This window comes from Ranitomeya imitator, chromosome 3 (assembly GCF_032444005.1).
Source record: "Ranitomeya imitator isolate aRanImi1 chromosome 3, aRanImi1.pri, whole genome shotgun sequence".
NCBI classification, from domain to species: domain Eukaryota; kingdom Metazoa; phylum Chordata; class Amphibia; order Anura; family Dendrobatidae; genus Ranitomeya; species Ranitomeya imitator.
In genome coordinates, this window is record NC_091284.1 from 670,030,717 (window position 1) to 670,057,661 (window position 26,945).

Below are 26,945 nucleotides of genomic sequence, written 5' to 3' on the forward strand. Positions count from 1 at the left end.
GCATATCTAAAGAAGAATATAATGCTGTCTCCAGAACCTGCAGGGCACAAATAAGATTATCTAAAGCTGACAATGAATTAAAGCTTGCAAGAGACGTCAAAAGCAATAAAAAAGGATTTTAGGGATATGTCAAAAGTAAAAGAAAAGTCAAAGACGCTATAGGATTATTACAGTATGAAAATGATGAAATGGTAAGAAAGGATGTTGAGAAGGCCGAACTTTTAAATTCCTATTTTGCATCTGTTTTCTCTCATAATTAAAATCTAACATCAACTGATTTTCACTGTCCTATTAAGGGAATAGAAGAATCCAGGATATCAATAAACAGAAAGATAGTGAGGAAACACTTAGTTAACATAAATGAATTCAAGTTGCCTGGTCCAGATGAATTACACCCCAGAGTACTGAAGGATATAGCAGAAGAAATTTTTGAACCATTCTCCATAATCTTTGAGAATTCTTGGAGAACAGGTGAAGTTCCAGAAGACTGGAGAAGAGCAAATGTTGTTCCTATCTTCAAAAAGGGGAAGAAGGTGGACCCACGGAACTATAGGCCGGCGAGTCTGACGTCTATACCAGGAAGGATGTGAGGTCTTTTATAGACAGGTGTGTGCCTTTCCAAATCAAGTCCTATCAGTTTAATTAAACACAGCTCACTTCCAATGAAGGGGTAGAACCATCTCAAGGAGGAAATGGACAGCATGTGACTAAGACTAGGGTCATACTGCGTTATGGCGGTACGTTTAATGGACTACGTTACACCGCGGCATAACGCATCGCTAGCGCACGCCCACATTGGGCGTGCGCTTGTGATGTGCCATCATTTGAGTGACGGACCGCGAACACTGCTTGCATCGTTTGCGGTCCGTTCCTCGCTAGCACAGATCGGGGATCTGCGCTAGTGGGATCGGCTAACGCGATCCCTTTTGGGACATTGTGTTAGCGCAGTCCGTAGCGCTATGCGCTAAACGGACTGCCCTAATACAATGTGACCCTAGCCTTAAATATGAGTGTCTGAGCAAAAGGTCTGAATACTTATGACTATGTGATATTTCAGTTTTTCTTTTTATAATAAATTTGCAAAAATTTCTACATTTCTGTTTTCTTCAGTCAAGATGGGGTGCAGAGTGTACATTAATGAGAAAAAAAAACTTTTTTTGAATTTACTAAATGGCTACAATGAAACAAAGAGTGAAAACATTTAAAGGGGTCTGAATACTTTCCGTACCCATTGTAGACAAGGACAAGTATAGCTGAATAGTAAATTTGATATTGCTGGAGAAATAATATAGCTTAACAAAGCACTGCTGAAAAATTTTTGAAATTTCCATTCATCAGTAGTGTTGTACAATAAAAATTATAATGTGGTACTGTGTTAACCAGGAAAATCAATGTAAATACCTTTATGCCCAAAAATGAAAAAAGTGTTCTCGGAGTGATACCTTTATCGGCTAGCCAGAAAATACCGTATATGCTTATTGACTCGAGTATAAGACGGGTATGCATGGCCTCCTCATCCCTATCATGGTATGCACGGCCTCCTCATCCCCATCCTGGTATGCACGGCCTCCTCATCCCCTCCCTGGTATGCATGGCCTCCTCATCCCCATCCTTTTATGCATGGCCCCTCATCCCAATCCTGGTGTGGATGGCCTCTTCATCCCAATCCTGGTATGCACGGCCTCCTCATCCCCATCCAGGTCTGCATCACCTCCTCATCGCCATCCTTGTATGCATGGCTCCTCATCGCTATCCTGGTATGCATTGCCCCCTCATCCCTACCCTGGTCTGCATGGCTCCACATCCCTATTCTGGTATGCATGGCCCGCTCATACCTATCCTGGCATGCATGGTTCCTCATCCCTATCCTGGTATGCATGGCTCCTCATCCCTATCATTGTTTGCATGGCTCCTCATCCCTATCCTGGTCTGCATGATCCCCTCATCCCTATCCTTGTATGCATGGCTCCTATCAGAAAAACATAAAAAGTAAATAAACCATCCTACATACCGTCCCTGCGGTCCCTTGCAGCGTCTTCTTCCGGTGCCAGCAGCTGCCAGGCGATCACGTGTCTACTTAAAGGAATGAATATTCACTGCCCTCCACACCTATGGGAGTGGAGAGAGGTGAATATTCATTTCTCTTAAGTAGCGGGCACACATAGCCTCTGATGGAAGTCGGCAGCTGCGGATGACACTGTGTGAGCTATGAGAAATAAATATTCACTGCCAGTGCAGTTAATATTCATTTCTCTTTAGCAGCAGGCACAGACTTTATCTGCAGCCGCCGGCTCCTGCCTCCTGTGACTCGTTGCTCTGCCGCTTCCACACCCCCTCCATCTTCTGGGATAATGACTCTTGTAAAAGCCGAGGGGGGCTTTTTCAGCATAAAATAATGTGCTGAAAAACTCGTCTTATACTCAAGTATATACGGTAATATATTTATTTCTATTTGGATATGTTTGTACTATAACCTGTTTTGTTTATGTGACTTTACTATCATTTTGTACATTATGATAAACAAGACAAGTAATTTTTTCCAGTCCATATCCATATATTTTATACCGACGTATTTTCTATGTTTTCTATTCATTAGCTTTATTGTTTTGGGAATATCTCTTTATCTCTTTCTGTACAGTGGTCAGACACCTTCATATCACTATTAACCTGCAGATTAACTTTATATCTGCAGGTCAATAGCGTTAACAGGTTCCTTTAAAAAAAACTATAATGAATGACAAAGATTATCAGTAATATCTGTGCACAGCTCAATATACTGATATAATATGGACTCACTACAAGCATCTACCCTGAGCTGTAGAGTTATGATTATGATAATCACAACGATCTGCTCAAGTACCACCAGTCTCAAAAAAATTGCGGAGGTATCAGCTTTCTTTACGAACACTGGAAAAAACTGGCCAAATGTTAAGGACTGTCTAGAAATATCTGTATTTTTGGCATCTCTGTCCCTGACTCGTGTATGGGCACATGAGAAATTATAGAACCGCCTTGTGGTCAGAATTTATATTACACATGGTGTATTATATAACGTGTAGTGTATTAATGGCAGACCATGCAAATAAATTCTTGACAGTTTTATGCCATAGTAGAATGATGCTTTTAATTCAGTGGTTACCTGGGATTGCTCATAAATTGTTTTGCTATGATAAACTTACTATAGTGAATCAATGATGAACTAAATAAAAACCTGGAGATGAATAATAACTTAGTGATAGAGATAATCTATATCTTAGTGCATGTTATGAAGTTGATATTGTGCTGGAAATAGTTTAGGATTAATAAATTCAGTAAACATAAGTCTAAAAAATTTTAATGGAGGAACAGTGCCACCTACTGTCTGACCTGTAGAGTGCGCACAACATTATACAGTCCTATGCAACCATCAACACTTGTGCCATGTCTCTACGGTACACACAGTTATGCGCTTGACACAACTACCTGACTGTTTTATCAACACTATAAATACAGAATAATAATTATTATAATAATTATATAATCTAAAACTGCTATATGGATTGAAGTATACAGCACAGATCCAGACTATGCTACTAGTATGGGGACCCGCAGCAGTTTCCCATGTGTTGTACAGTACCATGTAAACCTATGGAAAACCAAATCTGCAGTGCACATGCTGCGGAAAATTCCGCTCAGAAAAGCTGTGGTTTATTTTCCGCAGCATGTCAATTCTTTGTGCGGATTCTGCAGTGTTTTACACCTATTCCTTTTTGGGAGGAAAGGCAGGCGAAATCCGCAGGTAAAACGCAGGGAGTTTTAACTGCGGATTCTGCAGAATCTGCGCGGAAAAATCTGCAATGGAATCTGCAACATGTGCACATACCCTGAATATGAAAACTGCAGTTTTTGAAGTATGCTGAATGTCAATTCTTTCACAGCATTTGCAGTGTTTTTTCGCCCATAAAAAGCACTGAGAAAGTGCAGGACAAACAAAATGAAAAAAATAAAAAAATGTTTATTCTGCTCTGCGGCCACTATTACATTGTGTGTCCATTTCAACATGAAAAAAACATTTGTGAAACGTCCTCTTTAAGCAATTAAAGGGGTTGTCCGGCCTTAGGCTACAAGTCTGCAGATCCTCTATGTGACTGCAGACTGGTGAATCCTCACATTGTGTGCACTGCGTACTATGAGGATTCTCGGGTGATGGTGCCGTGACCGCAAGTATGTGATTTGTGATTTGAATACAAGCAGTCCTGTGCCGAATGTGGCTGGAAGTATGCAAATTGCATACCTGCGGTAACATGGCCACCTGCTCCCAGCACCAAAGAATCCTCACGATGTGAGGAATGACACGTCTGTAGTCACATGGAGAGACCAAAAAATTTTGACAATGATTGGATTATTAGTAAGGGCTCATATCCATCACCATAAAAAAATAATGGTCCGATATTGTTCCAGAAAAGTCTGAAGTGTGTCATGCAAGAGGCATGTGATTTTCATGCTAGTACAATTTGATTTTTCTCACCTAGCATCTGATTGACATCCGCATCACATGCGAATGCAATCCATATGCAATGTGATTTTAACCTAAGCTTTAACATAGAGTAATTCTCTATTATGCATAGTTTCCAAGGAAATATTCTTCAATATACTGTATATATAGAGATTAGATAGACATAGATCGATAGATAGACATATGTGACATATATAATCAGTGTTTTGCGTGTGTGGCTTACTGTACATGTATTTTATTAGTAAATAAATTATTTTCTAAAAAAAAAAAAGGCTTAGGATCACCCGAAATTGTATTAACCAGCAGAAGGAAAGCAGACTGCTGGGGGCAGATGTTTATAGCCAGAGAAGGAGGTAATACCAGTGGAGCTTCCCAAGCTATAAATATCAGCTCACAGCTGTCTACTAAGTCTTTGCTGGTTATTAAAATGGGAGACCCAGAAAAAAAAGGCAGACAGCTGTGGGCTGATATTAATAGGCTAGGAAGGGACCATGGATATTGGCCCCCTCCCAGATTAAAAACATCAGCTCTCAGTCACACCAGAAATGGCAAATCCATTAGCCTCTCTTTTCCTATTTGCCCTGTGGCGGTGGCAAGTGGAGTGATAGTTGGTGGGGTTGATGTTAGCTTTCTTGACATCAAGCCCAGGGGTTAGTAATGGAGAGACGTCTATAAGATGCCCCCATTACTAATCCCATAGTCATATACTAAATAAAAAACATCCTGACTAAAGTCTTTTATTTGAAATAATGACGCAGACTCCTTTATTGAATTAAAAATTTAAAAAAACTTACATTCACCTTTATACCAAGCCAATCCAAGCCCATGTCCCCGATAAAGCAACATAATCCTCACCTCTCCCCAATATAAAGATGATCCTCCGATGCCCATGTCCCCTGTAAAATAGTTTAAAAAATAAACAGGCATATTCCTCACCTCCCCGACGGGATAATAATCAATTTTGCCCATAGACCACTCTAGCTCTGCTACATCTACTTGGCATGCTGAACACTGGCATGATGCAAGCGTTCAGCTTGTCAAGAAGCAGAGACAGTAGTAAGCTGTGCATGCTTGCACAGCTCAGTGACTCACGGTGATGGGAATAAGGTGAGAGGTGTTCATATCCAATGAACTCTGATCACCTCAATGACGTTAGAGTGAGTGCCATGGGAAAGTTCTCATGGGGCTCGAACTGACATTATTGAGGTGAAAGGAGTTCATTAGCCTTTCTGACGGCACCGCATGCAGGAGAACTTTCTCACGCTTGGGGTTACATCACTGAGCTGAAATTAGTTCATATGATATGAACCCCGTTCACCTTTTTGCCATCACCGCAAGGCACTTATGTGCGCAAGCAGGTGCAGCTCAGTGTCTCTGCTTCCTGACAGGCTGAATGCTTCCATCATGCCAGCGTTCAGGGTGCCAAGAAGATGTAGCAGAGCTAGAGTCGGCAATTGACAAAAGGATTACTATCTTCACATCGGAAACAGGTGAGGGAAACAGGCGAGGATTATGTTGCGTTATTATTTTAATTTTTTACAGGAGACATGGGCTTCAATGGATTGGGTGTAAAGGTGAGTATAGGTGTTTGGTTAATTCTAATTCAATAATGGAGTCTGTGTAATTATTTCAAATAAAGCACTTTATTCAGGGTGTTTTTTATTTTCTGTATGACTATGGGGTTAGTAATGGGGATGTCTTATAGATGCCTTTCCATTACTAACCCCTGGGCTTCACGTCACCTGACAATACAAAGGTGACATCAAGCCCAACCCTATCACCCCACACAGGACAAGTGGGAAAAGTGAGGCTAAGGCTGGTTTCACACTTGCGTTTTGATCTGCAGCATTTTTAACGCAAACGCATTTAAACGCATTTGGTGCAAAAACGCGTTTAAATGCGTTTAAACGCTGCATTTTTTAGGCACATGCGTTTTTGCATGTTTTAACGCAAACGCGGCGTTTTGACGCGTTTACAAGTGTTTTTTCCTGCGTTTGCGTTTTTGAAACGCATGATGAGAAGTGTGTGACAGCTGCCAATCATCAAAATCAACTAGAAAACCCACTATAAACAGAAATACCTAGGGTTAGGGTTAGGGTTAGGATCCCTAGTAACACAAGGGATCCTAACCCTAAAACACAAACTCTAACCCTAGCCCTAAAACAAAAACTCTAACCCTAACCCAAACTCTAACCCTAACACAAACTCTAACAAACTCTAACACAAACTCTAACCCTAACCCTAAAACACAAACTCTAACCCTAACCCTAAAACACAAACTCTAACCCAAACCCTAACCCAAACTCTAACCCTAACACAAACTCTAACAAACTCTAACACAAACTCTAACCCTATCCCTAACCCTAAAACACAAACTCTAACCCTAACCCTAGAGTTTGTGTTAGAGTTTGTGTTAGGGTTAGGGTTTGTGTTAGGTTTTGTGTTAGGGTTAGGGTTTGTGTTAGAGTTTGTGTTAGAGTTTGGGTTAGGGTTTGTGTTAGGGTTTGTGTTAGAGTTTGTGTTAGAGTTTGTGTTAGAGTTTGGGTTAGGGTTTGTGTTAGGGTTAGAGTTTGGGTTAGGGTTAGTGTGTTTTCTTATGTTTTTCTATAAAAACGCATGCATGCATGTGCTTAAAAACGCATGCGTTTACATAGACATCAATACGTTTTTTTGCCGCGAAAAAACGCATGCGTTTTTTTGCGGCAAAAAAAGCCGCAAAAATTAGGCTGGTTTCACACTTGCGTTTCAAAACGCATGGTGAAAAAACGCATGTAAACGCGTGCAAACGCTGCGTTTTTTTGACGCATGCGTTTTTGCATGTGGTGAAAGAAATGCGGCGTTTTGACGCGTTTACATGCGTTTTTTCATGCGTTTGCGTTTTTTAAACGCATGCAGATAAATGTGTGACAGCTGCCAATCATCAAAATAAAGTAAAAAACACACTATAAACAGAAAGAGCTAGGGTTAGGGGTAGGGTTAGGGGTAGGGATCCTAACCATAACCCTAACCCTACCCCTAAAGGGATCCTAACCCTAACCCTACCCCTACCCTAAAGGGATCCTAACCCTAACCCTAAAGTGATCCTAACCCTACCCCTACTCCTAACCCTACCCTTAAAGGGGTTAGGGTTAGGGGTAGGGTTAGGGGTAGGGTTAGGATCCCTTTATCAATGTTACGGTGTGGGGTGGTTTATCAGTGTGTTTTGTTTTTGTTTTGTTTTTTAAACGCATGCGTTTTTAACGCATACAAACGCATGTGGTTAAAAACGCATGCGTTTACATAGACCGCAATGCATTTTTGTGCCGCAAAAAACGCATACTTTTTTGCACCAAAAAAAGCTGCTAAAAATACTACATGTTGCATTTCTGCAATACAACGCATGCAGAGAAAACGCATGCGTTGCAAAAACGCGTCAAAATGCATACAAAAAACGCATGCGTTGCAAAAACGCGTCAAAACGCATGCAAAAAACGCATGCGTTTTTAATGTTAAATATAGGGAAAAAACGCATGCGTTTTTTTGCGTTTTCTACCGCAAAAACGCAAAAAAAAACGCAAATGTGGAACCAGCCTTAGTGCCAGATTTGGTGCATCTTATGGACTCGCCTTTTCTGGGGCGGCAGAGAGCTGATGTTTTTAGTCTGATAGGGGGCCAATATCCATGGCCCCTTCCTAGCCTATTAATATCAGTCCACAGCTGTCTGCCTAGCCTTTTCTGGTTATTAATTTTAGGGGGGATCCTATGTCATTTTTTTTTCGGGGTCTCCCATTTTGATAACGAGTAAAGGCTAAGTATACAGCTAGCTGTGAGGCGATATTATTAGCCTGGGAAGCTCCATGGGTATTACCCTCTTCCCAAGCTATAAACATCTGCCCCCAACTGTCCACTTTCCCTCTGCTGGTTAATAATACGTTGGGGGATCCCACTATGTTTTTTTTTTCAGAAAAATAATAATTTATTAATTAAAAATATGTACAATAAGCTACACAAGCACTGCAATAATTATATATGTCACTGACATTTTTAGATCTGTTTATTCTATTCTGACTTGATCAGATTAGAAGTCATGCCAGAAAAGATGTGGGCTCAGAGCTGAAACCCGCATCAAAGACGGGGAGGAGGCCTATGACGTATCTATACATCATAGGTCGTAAAGGGGTTAATAAATGCTCCCTTTGGTCTTTTACATTAAGTTAGTAGCTGATTTGTTAACCTTTTAACATATGTTTACATTAGCATGATCAGAATAAATTCCATTGCACTTTGCTGTATAACAATTTACCCAAAGATTTGGAGGAACATTTGAATATGAGACACTGGCGGGTCCCTGTCAGCTTCTCTCTGCCGCACTCCTCTAGACTGATAGGTCTCACCCTATACACACTAAGGTCTCATTCAGATGTCCGTGTTGCATATACATGTTGTATCAGGTTTTTTCATGACTACAGCACGTACCCATTAAAATCAATGCTGCCATTCCCATATCCGTGTTTTTTCACAGAGCGTTTGAAAAAAATGGATAGACATGTCCATTTTTTTCAAGCAGCGCAGATGACAAGAGCGAATACAAGCCCTTGTGTCTGTGAAAAACACATACAGCACATATCAGCAGATGGTATCAGTCCGTCATCAATGTGCCATCCGTGTTTAACATTGCAAAGTATAGGACAAGGTTTGTAATTTATTTCTTTATCCATCCGTAAAAATCACTGATGTTAAAAACAGACACATGGATGACACCAGTACCATTTTTCCACATGAGTTTAAACATGGATGTGTGAATAAGGCCGAGGAGCACTGACCTCGGACTAGTTGCTTAGGACACGTGATCCCCAGCCAGATTTTCAAAGTGTTTTTTTTTTTTATAAAACGCCATAACATTTTAGACTGAAATATAAGCGGATGCAAATCCACAGCGAGTGTCTGATTCATGTTGTTCCTGGTTCAGACAGAATGAAGCTCTTCTATGGTGAATATCACTAACAGCCACTAGGTGGCAGCATTATTCCATAGCTGATGAAGAGCACAGCTTATGTCATACCTTGGATAATGTGCTTTATTTTCAAAGTTTCTTGGAACACCATTTTATTATATACATGCAAATCAGTATTAATAGTGAGATACATGGTGTAAATACTAGTCACAAACACAGAGGTGTATCTAGGGTTTCTGGCACCCGGGGCAAGAATTCAGTTTGGCGCCCCCTTCCCCCCCCCCCTTCCCCCCCCCCCAGGACATATGCGATTTGCACACTTAGTCATGTCATGTACCCACGAGCTCCTCTCCCTAATGCTGTCAATGTTCAGTGAAAAACAGAGAAGCAGAAGAGAAGCTCGTTGTCACAGGACCATACGTATGAAAGTCGCATACGAGTGAAGTGTCCATATGACAACTACTGCAACCTGCAGAGCTGAATCCTGACATCGCAGCTTCTGAATTCTCACAACTAATGCACTGCACACTACTAGGATTCTCCCTTGCCGGTGGACAGTCATGTCAGCACAAGCATGTGATTTGTATACTTCAGACCACATTCCGACTAGACGTGCCCGGCCTCGCTCAGTTCATTTTCATTGAGTGAGGCCAAACATGTCTAGTCAGCGCATGACGGCATGTATGTAAATCGCCAGCACGAGAGAATCCTGACAGCATGCAGTGCGCACTGTGAGAATTCAGAAGTCTGCAGTCACAAAGAATGACCCCTTTAATGCTCCTAACATAAATAAAAAAATAAAAACAGGAGAATTATTCAGTATCACAAATAACATTTACATCCAGGTACCTTATTGATGACGTCGTCTCTGGAGTCGTTCTCCTTCTTTTCTTCATCTTGTCCAGACCCCATGATGAGTTTTCTCATCCACAGCCGTCTCTGCAGACTTCAATCTTCTCCGCTCTTTTACAGAAAGGCTATGTTCACACGTTCCTGATTTCCCTCCTTTTTTTCAGGACTAAAACCCGCAGCTCTTGGCAGAAAACGCAGGTCCTTTTTTTGATGCATTTTTGGTGCGTTTTTTGATGCGTTTTTTGATGCGTTTTTTAGTGCGTTTTTTAACCCCTTCCTGACCCATGACGCCACGTAGGCGTCATGAAAGTCGGTGCCAATCTGATTGGCTGTTGAAAGTGAAACTGCCAATCAGAGCGATTTGTAATATTTCACCCATTATAACGGGTGAAATATTACAATCCAGCCATGGCCGATGCTGCAATATCATCGGCCATGGCTGGAAATACTAGTGTGCCCCCACCCCACCGATCGCCCCCCCAGCCCCCCGATCTGGCCGGTACACTGCTCCGGCTCCCCTCCGTCCAGTGCTCCGCTCCCCCCCGTGCTCTTGTCCGCTCCCCCCGTGCTCCAATCACCCCCCCGTGCTCCAATCACCCCCCCTGCACTCCGATCCACCCCCCCCGTGCTCCGTTCCACCCCCCCGTGCTCCGTTCCAGCCCCCCCGTGCTCCGTTCCAGCCCCCCCGTGCTCCGTTCCACGCCTGCCGCGCTCCGATCCCCCCCCCGTGGTCCCCCCCCACCCCATCATACTTACCGATCCTGCCGGGGTCCCGTCCGTCTTCTCCCTGGGCGCCGCCATCTTCCAAAATGGCGGGCGCATGCGCAGTGCGCCCGCCGAATCTGCCGGCCGGCAGATTCGTTCCAAAGTGCATTTTGATCACTGAGATAGATTATATCTCAGTGATCAAAATAAAAAAAATAATAAATGACCCCCCCCCCCTATGTCACCCCCATAGGTAGGGACAATAAAAAAATAAAGAATTTTTTTTTTCCACTAATGTTAGAATAGGGTTAGGGATAGGGGTAGGGTTAGGGGTAGGGTTAGGGGTAGGGGTAGGGGTAGGGTTAGGGGTAGGGGTAGGGCTAGGGTTAGGGCTAGGGTTAGGGGTAGGGTTAGGGCTAGGGTTAGGGGTAGGGTTAGGGTTAGGGGTAGGGTTAGGGTTTCGGTATGTGCACACGTATTCTGGTCCTCTGCGGATTTTTCCGCTGCGGATTTGATAAATCCGCAGTGCTAAACCGCTGCGGATTTATGGCGGATTTACCGCGTTTTTTCTGCACATTTCACTGCGGTTTTACAATTGCGATTTTCTATTGGAGCAGTTGTAAAACCGCTGCGGAATCCGCACAAAGAAGTGACATGCTGCGGAATGTAAACCGCTGCGTTTCCGTGCAGTTTTTCCGCAGCATGTGTGCAGCGATTTTTTTTCCCGTAGGTTTACATTGAACTGTAAGCTCATGGGAAACTGCTGCTTTTCCGCAGCATGTGCACATACCTTTAGAATTAGGCCATGTGCACACGGTGCGGATTTGGCTGCGGATTGGCCGCTGCGGATTCGCAGCAGTATTCCATCAGGTTTACAGTACCATGTAAACATATGAAAAACCAAATCCGCTGTGCCCATGGTGCGGAAAATACCGCGCGGAAACGCTGCGTTGTATTTTCCGCAGCATGTCAATTCTTTGTGCGGATTCCGCAGCGTTTTACACCTGTTCCTCAATAGGAATCCGCAGGTGAAATCCGCACAAAAAACACTGGAAATCCGCGGAAAATCCGCAGGTAAAACGCAGTGCCTTTTACCCGCGGATTTTTCAAAAATGGTGCGGAAATATCTCACACGAATCCGCAACGTGGGCACATAGCCTTAGGGTTAGGGTTGGAATTAGGGTTGTGGTTAGGGTTGTGATTAGGGTTATGGCTACAGTTGGGATTAGGGTTAGGGGTGTGGGGGGGTTAGTGTTGGAGGTAGAATTGAGGGGTTACCACTGTTTAGGCACATCAGGGGTCTCCAAACGCAACATGGCGCCACCATTGATTCCAGCCAATCTCGTATTCAAAAAGTCAAATGGTGCTCCCTCACTTCCGAGCCCTGACGTGTGCCCAAACAGTGGTTTACCCCCACATATGGGGTACCAGCATACTCAGGACAAACTGCGCAACAATTACTGGGGTCCAATTTCTCCTGTTACCCTTGTGAATCTAAAAAAATGCTTGCTAAAACAAAATTTTTGAGGAAAGAAAAATGATTTTTTATTTTCACGGCTCTGCGTTGTAAACGTCTGTGAAGCACTTGGGGGTTCAAAGTGCTCACCGCATATCTAGATAAGTTCCTTGGGGGGTCTAGTTTCTAAAATGGGGTCACTTGTGGGGGGTTTCTACTGTTTAGGCACACCAGGGGCTCTGCAAACGCAACGTGACGCCCGCAGAGCATTCCATCAAAGTCTGCATTTCAAAAGTCACTACTTCCCTTCTGAGCCCCGACGTGTGCCCAAACAGTGGTTTACCCCCACACATGGGGTATCAGTGTACTCAGGAGAAACTGGACAACAACTTTTGGGGTCCAATTTCTCCTGTAACCCTTGGGAAAATAAAAAATTCTGGGCTAAATAATTATTTTTGAGGAAAGAAAACGTATTTATTATTTTCACGGCTCTGCATTATAAACTTCTATGAAGCACTTGGGGGTTCAAAGTGCTCACCACACATCTAGATAAGTTCCTTTGGGGGTCTAGTTTCCAAAATGGGGTCACTTGTGGGGGTTTCTACTGTTAAGCCACATCAGGGGCTCTGCAAACGCAACGTGACGCCCACAGAGCATTCCATCAAAGTCTGCATTTCAAAACGTCACTACTTCACTTCCGAGCCCCGGCATGTGCCCAAACAGTGATTTACCCCCACATATGGGGTATCAGCGTACTCAGGAGAAACTGGACAACAACTTTTGGGGTCAAATTTCTCCTGTTACCCTTGGGAAAATAAAAAATTGCAGGCTAAAAGATCATTTTTGAGAAAATATTTTTTTTTTTTATTTTCATGGCTCTGCGTTATAAACTTCTGTGAAGCACTTGGGGGTTCAAAGTCCTCACCACACATCTAGATTAGTTCCTTTGGGGGTCTAGTTTCCAAAATGGGGTCATTTCTGGGGGATCTCCAATGTTTAGGCACACAGGGGCTCTCCAAACGTGACATGGTGTCCGCTAATGATTGGAGCTAATTTTCCATTTAAAAAGCCAAATGGCGTGCCATCCCTTCCGAGCCCTGCCGTGCGCCCAAACAGTGGTTTACCCCCACATATGGGGTATCAGCGTACTCAGGACAAACTGGACAACAATATTTGGGGTCCAATTACTCCTATTATCCTTGGCAAAATAGGAAATTCCAGGCTAAAAAATCATTTTTGAGGAAAGAAAAATTATTTTTTATTTTCATGGCTCTGCGTTATAAACTTCTGTGAAGCACCTGGGGGTTTAAAGTGCTCAATATGCATTTAGATAAGTTCCTTGGGGGGTCTAGTTTCCAAAATGGGGTCACTTGTGGGGGAGCTCCAATGTTTAGGCACACAGGGGCTCTCCAAACGCGACATGGTGTCCGCTAACAATTGGAGCTAATTTTCCATTCAAAAAGTCAAATGGCGCGCCTTCCCTTCCGAGCCCTGCCGAGTGCCCAAACAGTGGTTTACCCCCACATATGAGGTATCGGCGTACTCGGGAGAAATTGCCCAACAAATTTTATGATCCATTTTATCCTACTGCCCATGTGAAAATGAAAAAATTGAGGCGAAAATAATTTTTTTGTGAAAAAAAGTACTTTTTCATTTTTACAGATCAATTTGTGAAGCACCTGAGGGTTTAAAGTGCTCACTAGGCATCTAAATAAGTTCCTTGGGGGGTCTAGTTTCCAAAATGGGGTCACTTGTGGGGGAGCGCCAATGTTTAGGCACACAGGAGCTATCCAAACGCGACATGGTGTCCGCTAACGATGGAAATAATTTTTCATTCAAAAAGTCAAATGGCGCTCCTTCCCTTCCGAGCCTTACCATGTGCCCAAACAGTGGTTTACCCCCACATGTGAGGTATTGGTGTACTCAGGAGAAATTGCCCAGCACATTTTAGGATCCATTTTATCCTGTTGCCCATGTGAAAATGAAACAATTGAGGCTAAAATAATTTTTTTGTGAAAAAAAAGTACTTTTTCATTTTTACGGATCAATTTGTGAAGCACCTGGGGGTTCAAAGTGCTCACTATGCATCTAGATAAGTTCCTTGGGGCGTCTTGTTTCCAAAATGGGGTCACTTGTGGGGGAGCTCCAATTTTTAGGCACACGGGGGCTCTCCAAACGTGACATGGTGTCCGCTAAAGAGTGGAGCCAATTTTTGATTCAAAAAGTCAAATGGCGCTCCTTCCCTTCCAAGCCCTGCCGTGTGCCCAAACAGTGGTTTACCCCCACATATGAGGTATCAGCGTACTCAGGACAAATTGGACAACAACTTTCGTGGTTCAGTTTCTCCTTTTACCATTGGGAAAATAAAAAAATTGTTGCTAAAAGATACTTTTTGTGACTAAAAAGTTAAATGTTCATTTTTTCCTTCCATGTTTCTTCTGCTGCTGTGAAGCACCTGAAGGGTTAATAAACTTCTTGAATGTGGTTTTGAGTACCTTGAGGGGTGCAGTTTTTAGAATGGTGTCACTTTTGGGTATTTTCAGCCATATAGACCCCTCAAACTGACTTCAAATGTGAGGTGGTCCCTAAAAAAAATGGTTTTGTAAATTTCGTTGTAAAAATGACAAATCGCTGGTCAAATTTTAACCCTTATAACTTCCTAACAAAAAAAAATTTTGTTTCCAAAATTGTGCTGATGTAAAGTAAACATGTGGGAAATGTTATTTATTAACTATTTTGTGTCACATATCTCTCTGGTTTAACAGAATAAAAATTCAAAATGTGAAAATTGCGAAATTTTCAAAATTTTCGCCAAATTTCCATTTTTATCACAAATAAACGCAGAATTTATTGACCTAAATTTACCACTAACATGAAGCCCAATATGTCACGAAAAAGCAATCTCAGAACCGCTAGGATCCGTTGAAGCGTTCCTGAGTTATTACCTCATAAAGGGACACTGGTCAGAATTGCAAAAAACGGCAAGGTCTTTAAGGTCAAAATAGGCTGGGTCATCAAGGGGTTAATGCAGTTTTCTATGCAGAGTCTGTGTGTTTTCTAGGAAGTTTTTAGGGTTAAAATGGCTGAAAATACCCTAAACCTTCCCCTACCCCTACCCCTAACCCTACTCCTAACCCTAACCTTACCCCTAACCCTACCCCTAACCCTACCCCTATTCTAACCTTAGTGGAAAAAAAAAAATCTTTATTTTTTTATTGTCCCTACCTATGGGGGTGACAAAGGGGGGGGGTCATTTACTATTTTTTTATTTTGATCACTGAGATAGATTATATCTCAGTGATCAAAATGCACTTTGGAACGAATCTGCCGGCCGGCAGATTCGGCGGGCGCACTGCGCATGCGCCCGCCATTTTGGAAGATGGCGGCGCCCAGGGAGAAGACGGACGGACGGACACCGGGAGGCCGGGTAAGTATAAGGGGGGGAGATGAGGGCACGGGGGGGGCGTCGGAGCACGGGGGGTGGCATCGGAGCATGGGGGGGTGGGATTGGGGCACGGGGGGGCAGCCACACTGCAGCGGTTCTGCACCACAAACCGCAGAAAACCCGCAGATATTTTTTTCATCTGCGGGTTTTACTGCGGGTTTGACCTCACAATGGAGGTCTATGGGTGCAGAACCGCTGCAGTTCCGCAAAAAGAAGTGACATGGTACTTCTTTTTTACCGCAGCTTTTCAGCGCGGCTTTTTTCGGGATTTTCCGCAATGTGGGCACAGCAGTTCCTGTTTTCCATAGGGTACATTGTACTGTACCCTGCATGGAAAACAGCTGCGGACCCGCAGCGGGAAAATCGCAGCGATTCCGCATGAAAAAAAGGATGGTGTGAACATGGCCAAAATCTCCACATGACGCCCTTAAAGATACAAGTGTCATTATAATGCTCCTGAATAAAAAATTGCCCCTCACTATATTGTCTGCACAAAATATGACCCCCACACTGTCCCTCTTATGGTACATGCTCTTCGCACTGACCTCTCCTTTCCATACCGGACCCCTCTTCACACTGTCCTCTCACACTGTGTCCCCCCTATAGGGCCCAGTATTTATACTGTACTCTCTCATCACACTCTCCCTCCTAGGTATACTGTCCCCTCCTGGATGTGCCCTTACACTTTCCCCCCATGCTACGAACCCACTACTCAGTTTCTATTCTGTGCCCACTCACTTTTCTCCCCACATACTGTCTCCTCACACTTTTCCCCTCCCTCCTTATACTGTCTCCTCTCACATCCCTCCTGTTCACCATACTGTCTCCTCATATATTTACCCCCACTTTCTATACTGCCTGCTCACCTGACTCCCCATACTGTGTCTGCACACATCTCATCACGCTCATACATGTTTCCTCATACATTCCCTTTTTCCCCTGTACTGTTTCATCATATGCCCCTCATCTCCCCCTTTGCTCTTAATTGTGTGTCCTTAAATCCCCCATCTCCTCTCCAACTCTCCCCACACAATAAATCCCCCCATTCCCCACACAGCTCCTCATGATTCCCCTCATTCCCCACACAGCATCTCATCATCCCACCATTTCCCAGTGTCTCATCATCCCCCTATTCCCCACAGCTCCTCATCATCCCCCTATTCCCCACAGAGCCCCTCACCATCATCCCCCTATTCCCCACACAGCCCCTCATCATCCTCCTATTCCCCACACAGCTCCTCATCATCCCCCTATTCCCCACACAGCTCATCATCCCCCTATTCCCCACACTGCTCCTCATCATCCCCCCATTCCCCACACAGCTTCTCATCATCCCCCCATTCTCCAGACAGCGTCTCATCATCCCCCATTCCCCACACAGCCCCTCACCATCATCTTCCCTATGCAGCCCCACTCAAGTAACATCACCCCCTTTCCAAATTACATCCTGAGAGCCTCACACCGAGTCCTGCATCCTCATTCCCTTGTACAAGGGTCCATGGTGCAGCTCCTCTCCTCACACGGCTCCATGTTGCAGCTCCTCGGTCCTCTCCTTGCACGGCTCATTTCCTGCTTCTCTTCTCCACCAGCAGCTTCCTGCAATCGACTTCTCCCCCTCAAGAAATCAACTCCAATTTAGACGCTACCCTGCTGTCAGATCTTCAATTGTACTCGTGTCTGTAAGATACGAGTACAATTGAATACTGGGAGCCGGCGCGCTGCAGCTTCTCTGTGCCGGCTGTCAGCTTGACAGTCGGCACAGAGAACAGCTGACTCCCAGTCTGGGGGGCGGCAGAATGCAGCAGCCAGGGGAGACACTGTGGGCCGCCGCATTAGGCGGCCCGACTGCGCCCCCCTGCCAGCTGCGCCCGGGGCACATGCCCCAGCTGCCCCCCCTAGATACGCCACTGCACAAACAGCACTCACATGATGTTGCCGTACTCAATGTCAAATAATATTGCCATCGATTGGGAATGAGAAAACAATCGCAGCATGCTACGAGTGCATCTCAGAATTGGATTGCACTCACCTATTCAAGTTTATGGGTGCATCTGGAACATTGGATTGCGCTCGGAAATCATGTGCAGTCCAATGTACGTGTGGCGCCCCTGAGGTTCAGTCGCCAGAGGTACTGCACCTCATTCTGAGGTGTAGTACTCCGCTCTCGGGTAAGGAGGGGGGCACTATCAAGGACCCACACACTTACATCCAACACTAGACCTCTCAAAGCCAGGGAGGAACTAGGTAGAGGGTGTGGGTGGAGAAAGAAGAGAAGGGGAGGACTCAGAGAGTGACGTGCAGTGGTCTGTGAGACCAAAGGGACAGTCTGCTGTGGGGACTGAAAGAGCCCGGAGATAGTCCCCAGACTACTGAGAAGGAAAAAAGTAAGGAAGAAGATAGCGTGACTCCAGAGGGAGGAAGAAGGGGTCCTAGGGGCACAGGTAGTGAGGAATCCACCCGTGGGGCCCATATCCACGCCGACCACAGTCAGGTGGAGGGACAAGGTCACAGTTAAGGTACCAGCCCTAGTCTAGTGGAGAAACTAAGGACTCAGCTAGGTAACTGGAGGTTGCAGCATCTGCATGTGCTGCAGCCACATCCAGCACATTTGCTGAAAAGGCAGCCGGATAGGATCCAGGGGACTTAGAGAACGTCACACGACAAGATTCGAGGCTGCTGGCTTGGGACACTGTGTGCGAAGGCGAAGGGCAGGAGAGGTGGTAGCCAGCGCAGAGAGACAACCAGGAAAAGAACATCTGAAGGGGGTTCGGAGATGGTGTACCCCAATTTACCTGAGAGCTGTCTGTCTAGGCCATGAACCCTGAGGGCACAGCACCCCGGCTGGGGATTGTAACATCAGAACTGTGAGTAAAACCTGTGAAGACTGCACACTGCTGTGTCCTTCAATTTATTTGCTGCGCCATTTGCCCTGCACTACAACCACCAACATCACCATTGTATCACACTACAACTGCAAGGGGTTTAGCTCTACCTGAGGAGAGCTGTAACAACTCTGCTGCATCACCATCAACCCCAGTGGTCTCCTCAAGCAGCCTCGGCTAACATCTCCTATTTGCCGAATACCACAGGTGGCGTCACGAACTAACTTTTATAAACTTTATTCCCAATTACCTATCCGCTTTTCATTGGATGCCCAGGGCCACATACCGGGTCACTGCTGCTGTGACACATCCCCTTTAACCTTCGTCAGGCTGCATAATTTTACAACGTTAACAGGCTGCAGAGGTACAATTGTACCTTCATATATATTTTATTGAAATTTGGCCAATATATTCTGGACCAAAACTGCAGAGATGTCACAAAATTTCAGCCCTCTACGGCTTTTCGAAAAAAAAAGTTATTGCAATTTTAAAACGGAATAGTTACAATTGTACCTACTCAGCCGGACGAAGATTAAGAACTGACCGGCCAGGTACTGAGTATCACCACGGCCTATGCTTACTGAGACTATGGTGAAAATTGAGAAATTAATTTCTCCATCTTCCATGCACCTGTTCTGCGATTCTGTCATGTGAGAAAATAGGATCACACTAAGATGACATTCCGATCAAACTGTCACAGGGTTTGATCTGAGTGACATTAGCATCATCGGTCTGATTCTCTCACACAAGAGAATATACACCAGTGTGACCCCGGTCTAATAATGACATACAAAGCTTAAATGCCATTCACAAAGATATAATGCCTAAGGATATGTCTACACAGGTAAGGTCCCTTCACAAGTCAGTTTTTCATGTCCGTATGCAGTCCATTTGTTAAGGACACACGCACACCCATTGTATTCATTGGCTGTGTGCACGTCAGGTTTTTCACATGAACTGTGTGTGTCTGAAAAACCCGCAGACGTCAATTTTTTTTTATCAGCAGCAGCACGGACTGATGACCCACAGATAACAGATGGATTACAATGTGGGACAGTATGGATTTGGTTGTTTATTATTTTTTGCTTTTCACAGTGGACATGGGCATTGGAGGATTATCTTCACGTCAGACAGGTGACAGAAATGGTTGTTTATTATTTTCGCTTTTTTTTACAGGGGACATGGGCTTCAATGGATTTTATGCATAAAGGGGAGTAAAGCTTTTTTATTTTTCAATAAATGTGTAAAACAGGGTGTTGAGTTTTATTTCAAATAAAGGATTTCATTCTTTAGTGTGAGGCAGGTGAGTTTTATAACGTCAGCTAATCATTGTATTGACTATACTACTATATCACTATAAGGCCAACTTTATGCATGAAGGGGAAGATATAGTGTGAGGGTTCGTTCAGACATCAGTCATTTATTTTTCGGACATAAAAAATAGTCTGAGTTTCATCAATATTTTAGATCGGAGTGTCATCAGAGTTTGGTCAGAATTTCTTCAGTTTTTCTTGGATAAAAAAAACTGCTAGAAGTGCATCAAGCTTCTCCTATCAAACAGTCTGTGAAAAGTAGCAGCACACAAATGTCATCTGAGTGCTGTCTGATTTTTTTCATGGATCCATAGACAATCAGATTAAAACTGGACAAGTCTCTGTACTTCCGTGCGCTTGGTCTTAAGAAAACTGATATCTGAATGTCCCCTAAGTGAGAGGGAAGATCTGTGAGGGCAGGAGTGTCAAAGCTGGCAAGAAGGAGAAGAACATATACTGGACTGGTGGTCAGAATGGAGCTCGCTTGATACAGCTGATAAAGGATTCTGGAGGTATTTACAGACATCGTTACTGTCCCCACTGGGGCTATCAATCTAGTTTGTCTCCAGGATGTCTTTTGGAGTGCGGGACGAACCTGGAGGAAACCCACGCAAACACTGGGAGAACATACAAACTCCTTGTAGATGTTGTCTTTAGTGGGATTTGATCCCAGGACCCTGAGCTCCCGCTAACCACTGAGCCACTGTGCTGACCATGAGATTAGAGCAGGTCTTGTGCTCTAAATAACAGGTTTCATTCCCCCTTTATTATTTTTCCCCTCAAGAGGCAGAACAATTGTTTAAAACCTCAAGTGATTTATCAGGTCAGTCATATGACGCTCGGATCTGATTATTTTTTCCATCCACACGTAAGGATTATTGCTATGATTGGACCTCTTTGGCTGGATTGCTAAACCAGTGTGTGTGCCCAGCTATTCCCTCCACGTGGTGCTGATGACGGCTTCTTCTTCCAGTCTTTATTACTTTATTAAATATGTGACTCATTGCAGGGTTTTGTTATTGCTGATTGAACATTATAAGCAGCATAAAATACTACAGAGTACACCCACCCACTCCTGCAATACTCGAAAGCTTTGCACACTCTATATCCATTTCGTATCTTCTCACAAGTAGGCCAGATAGTTAAAATGTATGATGAAGTGATCATGGACATTTTCTGCATACTCATTACAATAATAATTACCATACATGCAATCTCTTTGGTGGACATACAGTACAGTAATACACAAGTATAGGGGATACCACAGAACATTGCTCCTAGCTCTTCACCATCCCTGTAATATTGGCACATTACTGAGGGAATGGTGCCTTTCTCTCCAAAAATAGAGTGGAGTAAACAAATGTTAGGACCTCCTCTTACTATCCATGGGTATAATGGAGGAATAGATAAACCAACAGCAGGGGTGCCTCATTTATTTTTTTTATTTTGGATTTCACCTATACTACTCTCCTGGTTCTCCTCCTACCTCTCTGTCCGCTCCTTCACTGTATTTTTTGCTGACTCCTCTTCCTATACTCTTCCACTGTTGAGGTTCCTCAAGGATCAGTCCCCTGTCCCCTTCTCTTCTTTTTATATACAGCCCCTATTGGACAAAACAATCAGTAGATTTGGTTTTCAGTGCCATCTCTATGCTGATGACACTCAACTATACACATCATCTCATGACATCACCCCTACATTACTACAAAATACCAGTGATTGTCTTTCTGCTATCTCTAACATTATGTCCTCCCTCGATCTGTCAAAACTTGAACTCCTGTTCTTTTCTCCCTACACTAACCTACCTATGCTCAATATTGCCATTTCCATGTGTGGTTCTACCATTATTCCCCAGAAGTACACCCGCTGTCTTAGGGTCATACTTGATTCAGATCTTTATGAAGTGTTTAATTACATATAGAGAAATCCATGATTAGACAAATTGCAAAGTGCAAGTGCTTATAGATATTAGAGTGGATTTCAAATAGACATGAATTGGTTTTGTTCTGGGTAGGGAGATCTCAGTTAGTTGTAACAAAAATACTGATAGAAGAACTAAGGGGTGCCCCTTGGAAAAGGCTGAGGCGAAACAACATTTCAGGGTGGTAGCCAGCTACATTCACTGATAAAAGCACTGGTCACTTTGAAAGTACACCTTCTATGCTATCTACTGAGACTCAGCACCTTATTTGAGAAATATGATTTGCTATTGACATTTACTGATAGTTAATAGTATGCAGCCTTGCTAGACTTGGATGCATCTGAAAAAAGGTCTATTTGATCTACAGACTCCTTCCCTATTAGTTCTTCTATCAGTATTTCTATTACAACTGAGATCTCCCTACCCAGATCAAAACCAATTCATGTCTGAAATCCACTTTAATATCTATAAGCACTTGCACTTTACAATTTGTCTAATCATGGATTTCGCTATATGTAATGAAATACTTAAGTTACTCATTATAATATTGCTTTGACCTGGCTACCTTAATCTCGGCTAGATTTATTGTCCTTATGTTGCACCATCTCTGTGTTGTATATTAAATCATTCCTGTAAATCTGTTTAGTGTAACTAGCTACTTATTGTTTCCTGGCTTGAACTGTAAGTCTGATTTTTAATATATATTTCATTAAGAATTCTATTTTTTAAAGTTAGCAATTAGGCCTCAATTTTCCTAGGATTAATTCTCTGGGATTGTGTATATATCTCAACCAGAATATTTGTACAACCTTATATAAATCAAAGTACAGACCATTTGCTCACCTTTTCTGTATCTCACAAATGATATGACAGTTATTACCAAAAATATTTTAACACATGAGACTACAGTAGTGATTTCCCTTCATCTACAGTCCAGTCCTCGTGTTGCTTGGTTCAAATAAGTCTGTTCTTCTTCTTTGCAGTTCTCAGTAGTGGCTTCTTTACAGCAAATTGTCCATAAAGGCCTAAATCTAGCAGTCTTCTCTGGGTTATTGATGTTGAGATGTGTCTGCTACTTGATGTTTGCACATAATTTATGAGGGTTGTTACCGAAATGTTGTCGACTTGCAGTTTGAAAGTAAAACTCTGATGAACTTATCCTCTGCAACAGAGGTAATTTTTGGTCTCTTTTCCTGGAACAATCCTCATGAAAGCCAGTTTCATCATGGTGTTTGATGGTTTTCTACTTGAGGATATCTTCAAGTTTCTAGCACTTTTCCAGAGACCTTAATATAATGATGGACTGTCATTTCTTTTTATTTGACACTTCTGCTTCCTATCTCCATAGGTGGGGGAGGGGACAGATCAGAGTTGATATAGGAGAATAGCAAGACACGTGAACCCGGCCTCTCCACGTTCAGGAGTAATCCGGGAGATAGGGATAGACTAGGAAGCCCCTAGTTCTAGGGACCTAGTTAGAGCCCAAAATCCCAACATCATCTTAACATACACCTTCCCACCTGCTTGTTTTCCCTCAATAGAGATAGGTGGAAACCAAGCAGGTGGGAAGGTGTACATAAATGTTTGGCCCCGCCATGAAGCACCAAGTGCCTGTACTTGGTTTGAACAGTCATTCTGTGCTGACAGAGAATGACTTTTCAAACCAAGTATGGGTCCTCGGTGTTTCATGTTGGGGCCAAACATTTAAATAGGGCATCTCCACCCTTTTATGGATCTATGAATCCACAGCTGTAAATTAAAGAAGAGTGGTGGTAATGGAGGAAAACCAAGCAGGTGGGAAGGTGTATTTAAATGATTGGCCCTGCACGTGATGGACAGAGTGGCGGAATTATGTTTGAACAGTCATTCTGTGCAAACAGCATCCCTTTAATGACACTGCCACCACCATGCTATTAGAAAAATTAATTTAGAAAAATGCATAGTGCATTTGGAGGTGGTATGTATGTCCCTGAAATCCCGTGTCAATGATTGGTCGCGACCGGCTGGGCATGACCAATCAGCGACAGGCACAGTCCAGCCGTGAATTGGCCCCTACCTACTCCCCTAGAGTCAGTGCCCGCTCCATACTCCCCTCCAGTGCCCACATAGCGTTTTACCAGTCCGTTAAACGGACTGCATTACACCACGGCATAACGCAGTCCGTTAACACTGCTATTAACCCTATAAGTGTGACCAACTTTTTACTATTGATGCTGCCTATGCAGCATCAATAGTAAAAACATATAATGTTAAAAATAATAATACAAAAAATCATTATATTCTCACCTTCTGGCGTCCACGGCAGCCTTTCCCGCTCCTCGCGACGCTCCGGTCCCAATAATGCATTGCAGCAATGACCCCAGATTATGTAGCGGTCTCGCAAGACCGCTACATCATCACGGGTTATTGCCGCAGGGCATTACTGGGAACGGAGCGTCGCGAGGAGCATCGCTAAAGGCCTGGGCTGGATCCGGGGGCCGCCGGAAGGTGAGTATATAACTATTTTTTATTTTAATTCTTTTTTAACAGGGATATGGTGCCCACATTGCTATATACTACATGGGCCATGTTATATACTACGTGGGCTGTGTTATATACTGCGTGGGCTGTGTTATATACTGCGTGAGCCGTGTTATATACTGCGTGGGCCATGTTATATACTATGTCGCTGTGCTATACACTATGTGGGCTGTGTTGTATACTGCGTTGGCTGTGTTATATACTGCGTTGGCTGTGTTATATACTGCGTTGGCTGTGCTATATACTGCGTGGACTGTGCTATATACTGCGTGGGCTGTGCTATATACTATGTGGGCTGTGCTATATACTACGTGGGCTGTGCTATATACTACGTGGGCTTTGTTATCTACTGCATGGGCTGTGCTATATACTATGTGGCTGTGCAATATACCATGTGGCTGTGCAATATACTACGTGGCTGTGCTATATACTACGTGGATGTGCTATATATTACAAGGGCTGTGAGACTCTTTCGCCCGGGGCCCTCAAAAACCTGGAGCTGGCCCTGACTTCACTGATTGATCGCGGCCGGCAGCGAGCAATCAGCGACAGACACAGTCCGGCGGCCGGCCGAATCCTGTGTATTCATTGCATTATTCTGAAATCTTCATAAACAACCTACATACTTATTCTAGAATACCCAATGCGTTAGAATCGGGCCACCATATAGTTTATGTATATATAGCATGTGACGCAGTGTGCCTGCCTAAAACTTTTGAACAGTACTGTAAATATGCACACTGTGTATCATATAGTGATGCTTTGTAACATTGTTACACACTGTAGGGCTGATTCATCCAAAGTATTTGCCAGTTTTCTGGTGTAAAATAAATTGAAAAGTCACACAACTTTTGCGCAATGCGAAGAAGTGCAAAAATGTTGCGACTTTTGATCGCTTTTGCTCCAGTCCCAAAGAGCTCCGCCAAGGTGGGTGGAGCATTTACAGGATGCGGCTTGGCAGTCACTGACTCGCATTTACGACACTGCGCTATGGAGTACAACACCAATGAATAGGCCCCTGTGTGTATGTATGGTACCGTGGAAAACGTTTAGGCAGCGGTGAAAAAAAAAATATTGAGTGATGCAGTGTGTATACATATAGTGATACCATGCAGTGTGGATACCTGTATGTATATGTAATATGTATATTACATAGTAATGTGATGCAGACGGTGTGCACATATATACAGTGACGTAATGCAGTGTATACATATAAACTTGAGTGTGCATATCTACTATATAATTATCTAAGAGTCACTTCCGTCTTTCTGTCCTTCTGTCTTTCTGTATGTCACGGATATTCATTGGTCGCGGCCTCTGTCATGGAATCCAAGTCGCTGATTGGTCTCGCCAGCTACCTGTCATGGCTGCTGCGACCAATCAGCGACGGCCACAGTCCGATTAGTCCCTCCCTACTCTCCTGCAGTCGCCGTCCGCTCCATACTCCTCGCAGTGATCGCTCACACAGGGTTAATGCCATCTAATGTTAAAAATAATTTAAAAAATAACAAATCATTATATACTCACCTTTCGCGACGCTCCGGTGACCTCCGGCAGGTTCCGGTGCCAAGGATGGTATGGGAGAAGGACCTGCCATGACGTCACGGTCATGTGACCGCAACGTCATCACAGGCCCTGCGCGAGAAGGACCTGCCATGACGTCACGGACGTGTGACCGCGACGTCTTCACAGGGCCTGCGCGAGAACGACCTGCCGTGACATCACGGTCATGTGACCGCGACGTGGCCCTGCGCGCCTGCTCGAGAAGGACCTGCCATTATGTAACGGTCATGTGACCGCGACATCACAGGGCCTGCGCGACAACGACCTGCCGTGACGTCACGGTCATGTGACCGCGACGTCATCACAGGTCCTGCGCGTCTGCGCGAGAAGGACCTGCCATGATGTCACGGTCATGTGACCGAACTACAAGGGGCCCTCGGAAGGTGAGTATATGTTTATTTTTTAACCTGTGACATACGTGGCTGGGCAATATACTACATAGCTGGGCAATATACTACGTGACTGGCCAATATACTACGTGGCTCTGTGCTGTATACTACGTCACTGGGCAATATACTACGTTACTGGGCAATATACTACGTGGCTGGGCAATATACTTCGTGGCTGGGCAATATACTACGTCGCTGGGCAATATACTACGTGGCTGGCCAATATTCTACGTGGCTGGGCAATATACTACGTCGCTGGGCAATATACTACGTCGCTGGCCAATATTCTACGTGACTGGGCAATATACTACGTGGCTGGGCAATATACTACGTGGCTGGGCAATATACTACGTGGCTGGGCAATATACTACCTGACTGGGCAATATACTACCTGACTGGGCAATATACATCGTGGCTGGGCAATATGCTACGTGAGCTGTGCAATATAGTACATGGCTGCCTGGGCAATAT

General features: G+C 44.0%; 1 protein-coding gene across 1 annotated transcript in view; it reads left to right on the plus strand.

Moving 5' to 3' along the window:
• The window catches only part of CACNB3 (calcium voltage-gated channel auxiliary subunit beta 3), a 236,927-nt gene that overhangs the window by 40,877 nt on the left and 169,105 nt on the right, over window positions 1-26,945 (plus strand). The gene's annotated exons all lie outside the window — the stretch shown is intronic.